Genomic DNA, 9,288 nt, shown 5'->3' on the forward strand with positions numbered 1-9,288 from the left:
TCCTATTTTAGATTTTCATTTAAATTTTTGCGATTAAGATTTAATGATAATAGACACTCTATTCCTTCCCAAAATTGTTCTCACACTTGTTCTCTATTAAATTTTTGGCTAGCATAAAGTACGAATCCTTTTCCATTATATCTGTTTTAGACGTTAACTAGTTGAGTAAGCATTCAGTAGTTATAGGACGTTCTATATATGTATGATATGAATTCCACAGCGTCGGTCAGTTTGGACCAATTGTGAATACAGTTTACACGAAATTATGCTATTTAGCACACCGGAAGCGATAATTTCGATTACATTTAGTAACGATTCGAGGCGTAAATTGAGTCAAAATGTGCTAACAAGGTTTAGGAATTTGAATGAATTACATCTCTGCGGGAATTATATCTGTGCGTGGTTTAGAAGATTTTATGTTAAAAATATATTTCAAATTTTAATTTTATTTTGTGTCTGAAAATTTTCTAACATAAATTATATTTAAAAAATCTTCTCCTACAAAAATTTGTGAAAAGGTCATTTAAAGGAAATAATTTGTAAATGGCACGTTCAAAATATAGAAGTATGTAAAAAGATCCTATAAATTTTTTTTCTGAATATCGATTCAGTCGGCTATAATATAAAAATGTACAATGGAAAACGTGTAGCTAAGGGAATTCGCAAAGCATATCTTTTGCGGTTCGCAAGTTGATTCTCGTGTTAAATGATGTCCTTGTACGAGACTCGGATTCATTAGAGCAAACGAATTGGCTGTGCATCGTCCTGTTTCTCTTCTAATTCTACAAGCTTGTGGAGCCATTTTAATTACCGCGCTGGGTGGCAATTTTTCTTTGATCCGGGAGCATTTAAATAAAAGATCATTCTGTTTGAGCGCATGTGCGCAAGAAAGAGAGAAAAAGTATTCTCTGCATCTTTTTGCAAACGTCTGTATTGCATCGCTATTCCTCAAGCGGACCTTTTTATTCGTCATACCTGACCTACAATCTCAGTTACAGTGGCGTTATTTTTAGACGGCTTTAAAAACTTTGTCGTGTAAATGTCTTGAAGAGTGTACCGCGTGCAGTTGTGTTTTGCCCTACATCCCTTTTTAATGAGCAGTCTGTTTTTACGAAAAGAAAACAAAATGAACAGAATTACGCGGAGCTTGTGATATTGCTCCTGTGTGCCTTCGATCGTTCATCAGTCAGTGCAAGTAATTGATTCCGTTTACGTTACAGTTACTATTAGCGCCAGGGCAATTATCGTCGCGTTTGTTTAGCAAACACGTAGTTGTGCGTTCCGCCTAAGCGCTATCGTTCATTTACAATTCGTCCACTACATGAGAAACTCGGTCAGATTTTATAAATAAAGCTATTTACAAACAAGCATTTGATTACTTCTATTCTAATTTTTTTTAATCCAAGCTTAAATCGTTATTTACAATTTCTCATAATTATCAAAATCCATTTCTCAAAAAGTAACATAAGTTAAAAACGAAATTTTGACACAATTTAATTATATAATATCAAAAATATTATTGAATAATGATATGAATGAAGAAAAATATAAGCTTTGAGGTCAAGTAAATAGTCTTTATATTATGCGTACTTTAACTCGAGGAAGTTAAAGGGATACGCAGTGTGGGAATCTCACGTACGCCACAAAGGAATGTGTGGAATGAAGGGCACGAGTGGGCTAACCACCCATTAAGAAGAACTCTAATCTCTAATTATTTAATAAAAATATGTTTACGACGTGGCGCATTGTACGCCCCTTTGAGCTCGTCTTGCACCTTTTGCTTGTTTCGTAGAACGTGGTGGGGATCGGGTCTTCAAAGGGGTCAAAGGTCGATCTAACGAGCCGACGAAGATACGAAGGACCGAAAAGAAAAGAAGTTATGCACGCGCGAATATGTGCCAAATTTACGATTTGATTGAGTAAAACCCGTCGGCAATTTCGACTTACTCGCAAAAAATATTTTAATCACTCGATTTACAACTCTTTAATTTAAAAATAATTCTTTCTTGCAATAATAAATCGGCGATTATATAACTAAATGTTAATTCTCTCTCTTCTCTTAATAAAAATATTTAATAAAGTTAATTACGTTTATGTGTGCATCATCGTAAACATAGAGATAATTCCATAAAATTTATTTAATCAATTTTATTACGTTGAGAAAAATGTATTAAATTTTAATCAATATTTGTTTGAATAGTCGACACTAACTCAACAGTTAGTAATGTAAAAATATTTATTAAGTAAAAATATGATAGATCAAATTAATGATTCTCGTACCAAATAAATATATTTACATTTAGAAAACATTCTAATAAAAATTTAACAAATAAGGATTTATTAACGTATATTTCTTTAGTATATTTCTCAGTGTTATTAAAATAAAAATACAATAATTTTATAACAAAATCAAATAAGAGTAAAATACTATAATTTCCGAGGTTGTTGCGTAAATAATATATTTATAAAACGATAAGATATAATTTACAAACAATTGAACTTACCAACGAGATTAACTGTAGTTAAGAACTTAGTAAGTTCATCCCAATTGTTTGCAAATTATATATTCTTATCATCTTATAAATATATTGTTTACGCACCAACAATTGCGCAAGCATTTTATTTATATTTGAAATGTCATTATGTCTCATTCGCGGAGATTGAAACTTCGCAACGAATATCCGCGCTGTCTTGTTCCCAATTTATATACTTTTGTAAAAGTAAGTGAGGAAGGGAATACTCGGCGCAACATTTGCCCCTATCACGGATCGCCACGTAGCTGAATTGGAAGCCCGGTGCTCTTCTGTTCAAACAAGCCAAGGTGCTGTGTGTACATTGGTTTCGTCTTTCCGCCTACATATACAGACATACATGCATATGTGTATACGTATTCTCCACTACTGATCCAAAGAGATCTAATATCGTACTTCGCTTTGTCGCACTTTTGTTTACCTTGGCCCATTCTTGTCGGTATCGATTTTGTTCCCAACTCACAATAGAAGATCAAGAATGAGAGAAAGAGAGAGAGAGAGAGAGAGAGAGAGAGAGAGAGAGAGAGAGAAAGAGAGAGAATGCTAGATTTTCCACTGTTCTCTCCATTAACATTTAGAGTCGAAAGAAAATGACAAATTTAGAGTCGAAAGAAAATGACAAATTTTAGGAGATACTCCGCTAGATCGCAAATCAATTGCGAATTGCAACGCCAATGACATTAAAAGCAACACGCGTGCATCGCCAAGTTTATACAAGTTTATACAAGTAACTATAATGTAACTCCTTCACCTGCTGTATCCATAAGAGATTGAGATGAAAAGAAAAGCTGATCGCGTATCAAAGCAATGAACGCGACCTTGCTAGCGAGTTTTTCTAGAAACCTTCTCATCTTCTCATAATGTTTCACCGCTGATCGTGAAATTCTCCCACAAAGATACTGTATTCCAAGAGAATCGCATCTTGGAAAGGGAGGGAGGCACAAAGAAAGAAAGAGAGAGAGGGAGGGGAGAGCGGTTGCCTAGCTGAAATAGCCGAAAACTGTGGTTATGCTCTTCAAGAACCTCTAAAAGGGTGCCTACCTGCCAGAACCATTGATTACCGAAACGCTTCCCACACAGTCCCGCGCAGTCGGAACAAGTCAAACTCAGTTAAAAAGCGCTAACGGAGTTCACGAGGCACGGTAAGTATATCCTTGCGCCACTTAGAGACCACTGTAATTTCCATTAGGGATTTCGGCATGTACTCTCGCCGCACGAAGAATAGTCTCGACCCGCGGTTTCTCTACGCCCCAGAATGCCATTACGCGGAACCGCGAATTCGCGATCCAAATTGGAAGTTCTCCCATGCTGTTCAAGAACCCAAGAGTGCAAAAAATGACCTTAAAATATTATTTTAAAATTACTCACATTCGTGACGCAGAAATATACGCAAAATAACAACACGTTAAATTACATAATGATCAGTTTAGAGCGTGACTAATATTTATTCATATTTATAATCAATCAAAAACTTCCATTTTTCCTAGAACAGATTTAAAAACTAGCACGAGAGTTCCAAGAGGAAAAATACCTGTGTATGATCGCTGAAAATATTCCATAAACCTTATGCTTTTTTAAATTGTTCGCAAATCAAATATATTGATACAATATATTATTATTACCACAAAGTTCATATAATAATGTTTTTCTTCACAGTCTTTTATAATTATATTTGACACATTAATGGGACATTATTTCTTGTATAGAATATAATCAGTAGAAATTTATTGCGCAATGTTGGTAAGAGCGAGATTATGTAGAAGCGTTGTCATTAGAAGTAACGATTATCCTACATTTGCGGCTGTGTGACGGAGAGACTGCTTGCTTGCATGAAACCATGATTCAGTACTGGATAATGTAAAGGACGATCGGAGATGCTTTAAGAAGATGACGTAAGTAAGAAATTATAGTGATACGTATCAGAAGAGTCATGACCATAGATTAATCGACGATTAGCCTCGGTTAAATCATTCTTATTTCACATAATTCCACGTAAAATTCAATTCAACGACAATCAATTCTCTCGTTATCATACTTATTCTAGTATTATAATATTGCTAACTTACTCAAAAAGTGTAATCCTTTCTGCTATTAAGTTTTTAGAAACACATTTCAGTGTTGATTTAAATTATGTACTATTCTCATTTCTATGTGTATAGAATTAAATGACAATAGTACATATAATTTATAATTCCTGTTGCAGAAATACGATTTTAAATAGACAGGTGGTCATAATAAGTTTAATTATTTTCGTATCCAAATTACCCTACTTCCTATAGTATATATAATTTTACGATTTTATATAATGCCTCTTCCAGAAAACGGTCATTTTTCTCTCTATCAGATATACTTTCACATAAACAGAATTAATAAATGATAAGAAATACAATATTTTATACAGAATCATATATCTAGTGTAGTTAAAACTTTTCCAAAATAAGAATAAAAATTGAAAAATCATTTCTATTCCGCCCTTTATTTTTCGTTTGACAATGATGAGCGCAGCAACGATGCAGCATAAAAGTTAAATAGAAGGTCTCTAGCGATTGGAGATTTTAACATAAAGATAGGAATCTAACAGCGTCTACGTGGGAGGCATATTTGAGACCACGCCATTTCCTCGATCGGCGAAGTGATGTTTCGCGGAAACCCGAGACTTCGCCGCGAAATTTCTCATGAGCCAGATTAGCGGTGTTCCTTTCGTTTAGGATCTCTCTTTCTCCCCTTTCTGTCTCTCGGCAAGTAGACATATACCGGGCCAAGGGGAATCTCCGGCTAGAGAAGAAGGAGGCGCCAGGGCGTTCTGGCGGGGTCAACTAACCTTTTCATTAGCTAACCCCGTGCAGGCCGCATCAACCGCGGCCTATAAAGTCCTAAAACATTGACGCGAGCACCGGCGATCCCCTACGGGACCAGCCGGCATAGCCATGGACAAGTATATAATTACCAACGTGCCGCGGATAAGCCTAATAATTTGGTGGCGCCATGGAACACACGAGCGTTTGGAGACACGCGAGCGGTAATTATCACCTAAACTAGATGGAGGGGTCCCGTCTCGATCTCTCGTTCTTCATCGCGTCTCATCTCCACCCACGGCTGGCGATTAAAGCCGCCCTGAATTATTAACGTCGCAAGTTTGATCGTTCGTATTCCTCATCGAAAATTATGTTCAAAATCTCTATTTTGCGCATTTTTTTATCATTCAAAATAAAAATACTGAATTAATAGTAAATATTAAGTAATTAAAATTCATACAGCACATACAACGTCATTTAAATTACCTATTCCAGTTATAAATATTTAAATGCTATCTTTATTTCGAGTACAAGTATTAATTCTCATTCTCTGAAGATTTTTAAACAGGATCAGATTTCGCTGCACGAATTCCATTCACTTATAGATTTATTCGTTACGTGCCTACAAAATGCAATACGCAAATCGTTTTGCTTCTCCAACATCGCAATTACCTTCATAGTGTTTAAGGCCTCGTTAGCTAATATTACTGTTATATTGGCTTGTCTACATTGACTTAAACCCATTTCAGATCTTATCGTAGATAAGTCGTGCGATTACTACACGCTTAAATGCTCGGAGACACGCGAAAGATAATTATCCTGTGCACCATAACGAGCTTGCTTCGATTCTTTTCGTAAGATAGTATGTCACCATCACGTAACACCAAGATACTTATCTTGCTGTATTTATACCGTTATGTTATATAATTTATTTCACGAAACATTGCTAGAATGAAAAAAATCACTGCGTGACTATTTAACAGGCGTAAGAAATCAGAGTTTAATTGATTACTGATATTAAGTTTCGTGAAATTTAATTTACAATCTTAAAATTAATTTTTTCCTACGTTGTATCGATAATTTATCAAATATATAATTTTGACTGCTATACGCAGACATCGATTGTTAATTGCATAATTTTTGAAATTTTAAAAACGAAAAATATATTTAACTTATTATTTATAGCGTGCTAACAATGTGACAACGCGATAATAAGTGCTTTATTCAAGGTAGAAATATTCTCTGTTAAAGAGAGTGCATTTATGTATAATGCGTGCGAACTTAATTAGTAATGATCCGGTGCTTGGTCACAATAAGAAGTTCGCCTTGGCAACAAGTGAAACACTTAAAAAGCGATGACGATGCAATTTCCGCTGCTTATGAATTGATTACACGCAAATCACGCGAATGACACGTTCACCTTTTCGCGATCAATTACGAAATTCATTTGCTTCACGAGTGAGCATTAAAAAAGGACACTGGTATTCTTCATATATAATATTCTCGCGTAAACCAGCATAAACCTAACTTCCAGAAAGTCATCAGAATTTCAGCACTCCTTAAAGTCGTACCTAGATTCGATCGTGTTGCATTAACGTATAAGCGATTTTCATTGTATTCCTACAGCTTTTCGCTACGTCTAATTCTCTCGCGGATTTACAGTGTTACATCGGCGTGTACATGTACCGGAAGACGTTTTCGAGCATGAGCATCAAACATAAAACAGCGGTTCACGGGGTGTGTCGCATCAGCAACAAATAACTATAATTAGAGGGGGGCCACGGAGGCACGCACCTTTGCAACCAACAATTGTTATTAAGTATATCCGTTTGTGCAACATGGCCATAAGTAGACAAGTTAACAGACAGACAAACAGCAGACAGACAAGCCCTTGGCCCGAGGCGACGCGACGTGGAGCTGACTATTTACTAGATCCAATTGCTCTCTGACATTTGTGCACGCAGAAATTCGCATTGAAATTTGATTTACCTACCATATGCTTTGTACCATACACTTTGACCAATTCTACTTTCAGCTAACATTATTCTTAAAAATCGAAAGTATCAAAATCGTACCGTTGAGCGGAAGCGCTTTAATTAAAGTGATAGATAATGTAATGTATGATATATAATTATCAAACGTACATTTCTGTATTTATTCATAATTTCAAAAAATGATTATAAAATACTTGTGAAATCATATTGAAATTTATAAATATGTGTATTTGAATTATAAATATGTGAAAATGAATAAATGTATATACAATGCATATATGACTATATCTTAGTTAAAGATTATATGAAAGCAAAAATTTTTTACATAAAATAATTTATAATTTCTTCTATTTGTCTTGAATTAAATTATCTATATTATATAACTAAATATATTTACACACTGAGAAAAAATATAATCAATTTTAATAAATATTTAATTGTGAATATTGCCAACTAAATATTTGTTACATATTTATTTGATGCAAAAAACATTAATTTGATTTAACAATCATTCATTTTACTGAACGAATATTTATTTATAATAAGTAAATGTTGGCAGTATTGAACTAAATATTTATTAAAATTGACTTACATTTTTTTCTCAGTACTGAAAGAAAAGATTGCATAAATACATAGCATTTTTGCAGCAGCGAATTTTTGGTTGCGTTAATCTATCCGCAATATCAGTATAGAATTTCGATAGGCTAACGCAAAAATTGGTTGTTGCAGCCAATTAAAAATGTTATGCTATATTTTACCATCTAATTTGCTGCAGCAGTCAATCTTTTCTTTCAGTGTAGAAATATTCTGATAGCGATTTTCTTGTCAAATGATTGTACGGTTGCAAAAACTGAATACTGCAAGAATTAAAGCAAGAATCGAGTATTATTCCTGCATAATCGGACAGAAATAGATTCTATCCGTTGCAATAAAATATCGTAGGTCTCCTACAATCTTCTGTGCGCGATATCCGTATCGTCCGTCGCAAATTAAGCGTCGCTTAATTTTCTTGAAATGGAGCGAAAGCACACGCGCATATGCCAAGCACTTAACTGCTCCCACATGTACGTATCCGCGCAAATTGCCAGATCCTGTATCAGCGAGCCCTAAGGATATGCACGCTCTTCGTTCTAGCAAGAGCAGCGGCAAAGGACGAAGCCGACAGACGGATGGTCGGTCGAACGGACGGATGGACGGACAGCCGAACGGACGGACGGACGGACGGATGAACGGATAAAGGTACAGAATGCGCGTGCGTGGGCGGTGCCTACGTCTTACACGTGTTTCTACGTAGAACCCCAAGGTTGGAGAACGAGTGCCAGTTGGCTAAAGATAAACCAAAAGAAAGGTAAACCCGCTGAACATCGCTTGAAGCCGAAAGTAGACGATTGCGGAAAAGTGTATTTCTGTAGCATATCATCTTCTTCCCAGTAAAATTATCGAAATTGTCTTTATTTTAAATCTAAGGTCCAGGCAATCTATAAATGCGTCAGGATTCAGAGGGGATAGAATGTTAATTAATAATAATTTCATTGAAAAATTTAATTTCATTGAAAGAAAGGATTTTGTTAATTTAACAAGCCATCAGTATCTTTAATCGATGATCAGTAAATGTGTGACAATGAATTTTGTTGTTGTGATTGCTACTAGTCTGCTATACCAACTAATTATTAGTAACAGAAGCAAACTATATAGAATATAACCTATCTTTTGGATAAACTTTAGACTCGTTTACCTAGAATTTGTAGATGATTGTGGAGTCTTAGTCTTAAGTCGTAGAAAACCGACCAAGTATAATCTAATATAAGGAGAATACTTGACTAGAATTGGTCAATTTCTTATGATTTAAGACTTTGTAACCGTCTACAGTTTATATACATATATATATATTGGGTTGTCTGGAAAGTTCGTGCCGACTAACTTATATAATTTAATAAATGTATACTAAAATTTAAATTTTCTGCGTTT

Source organism: Atta colombica, unplaced genomic scaffold (assembly GCF_001594045.1).
Source record: "Atta colombica isolate Treedump-2 unplaced genomic scaffold, Acol1.0 scaffold207, whole genome shotgun sequence".
NCBI classification, from domain to species: Eukaryota; Metazoa; Arthropoda; class Insecta; order Hymenoptera; family Formicidae; genus Atta; species Atta colombica.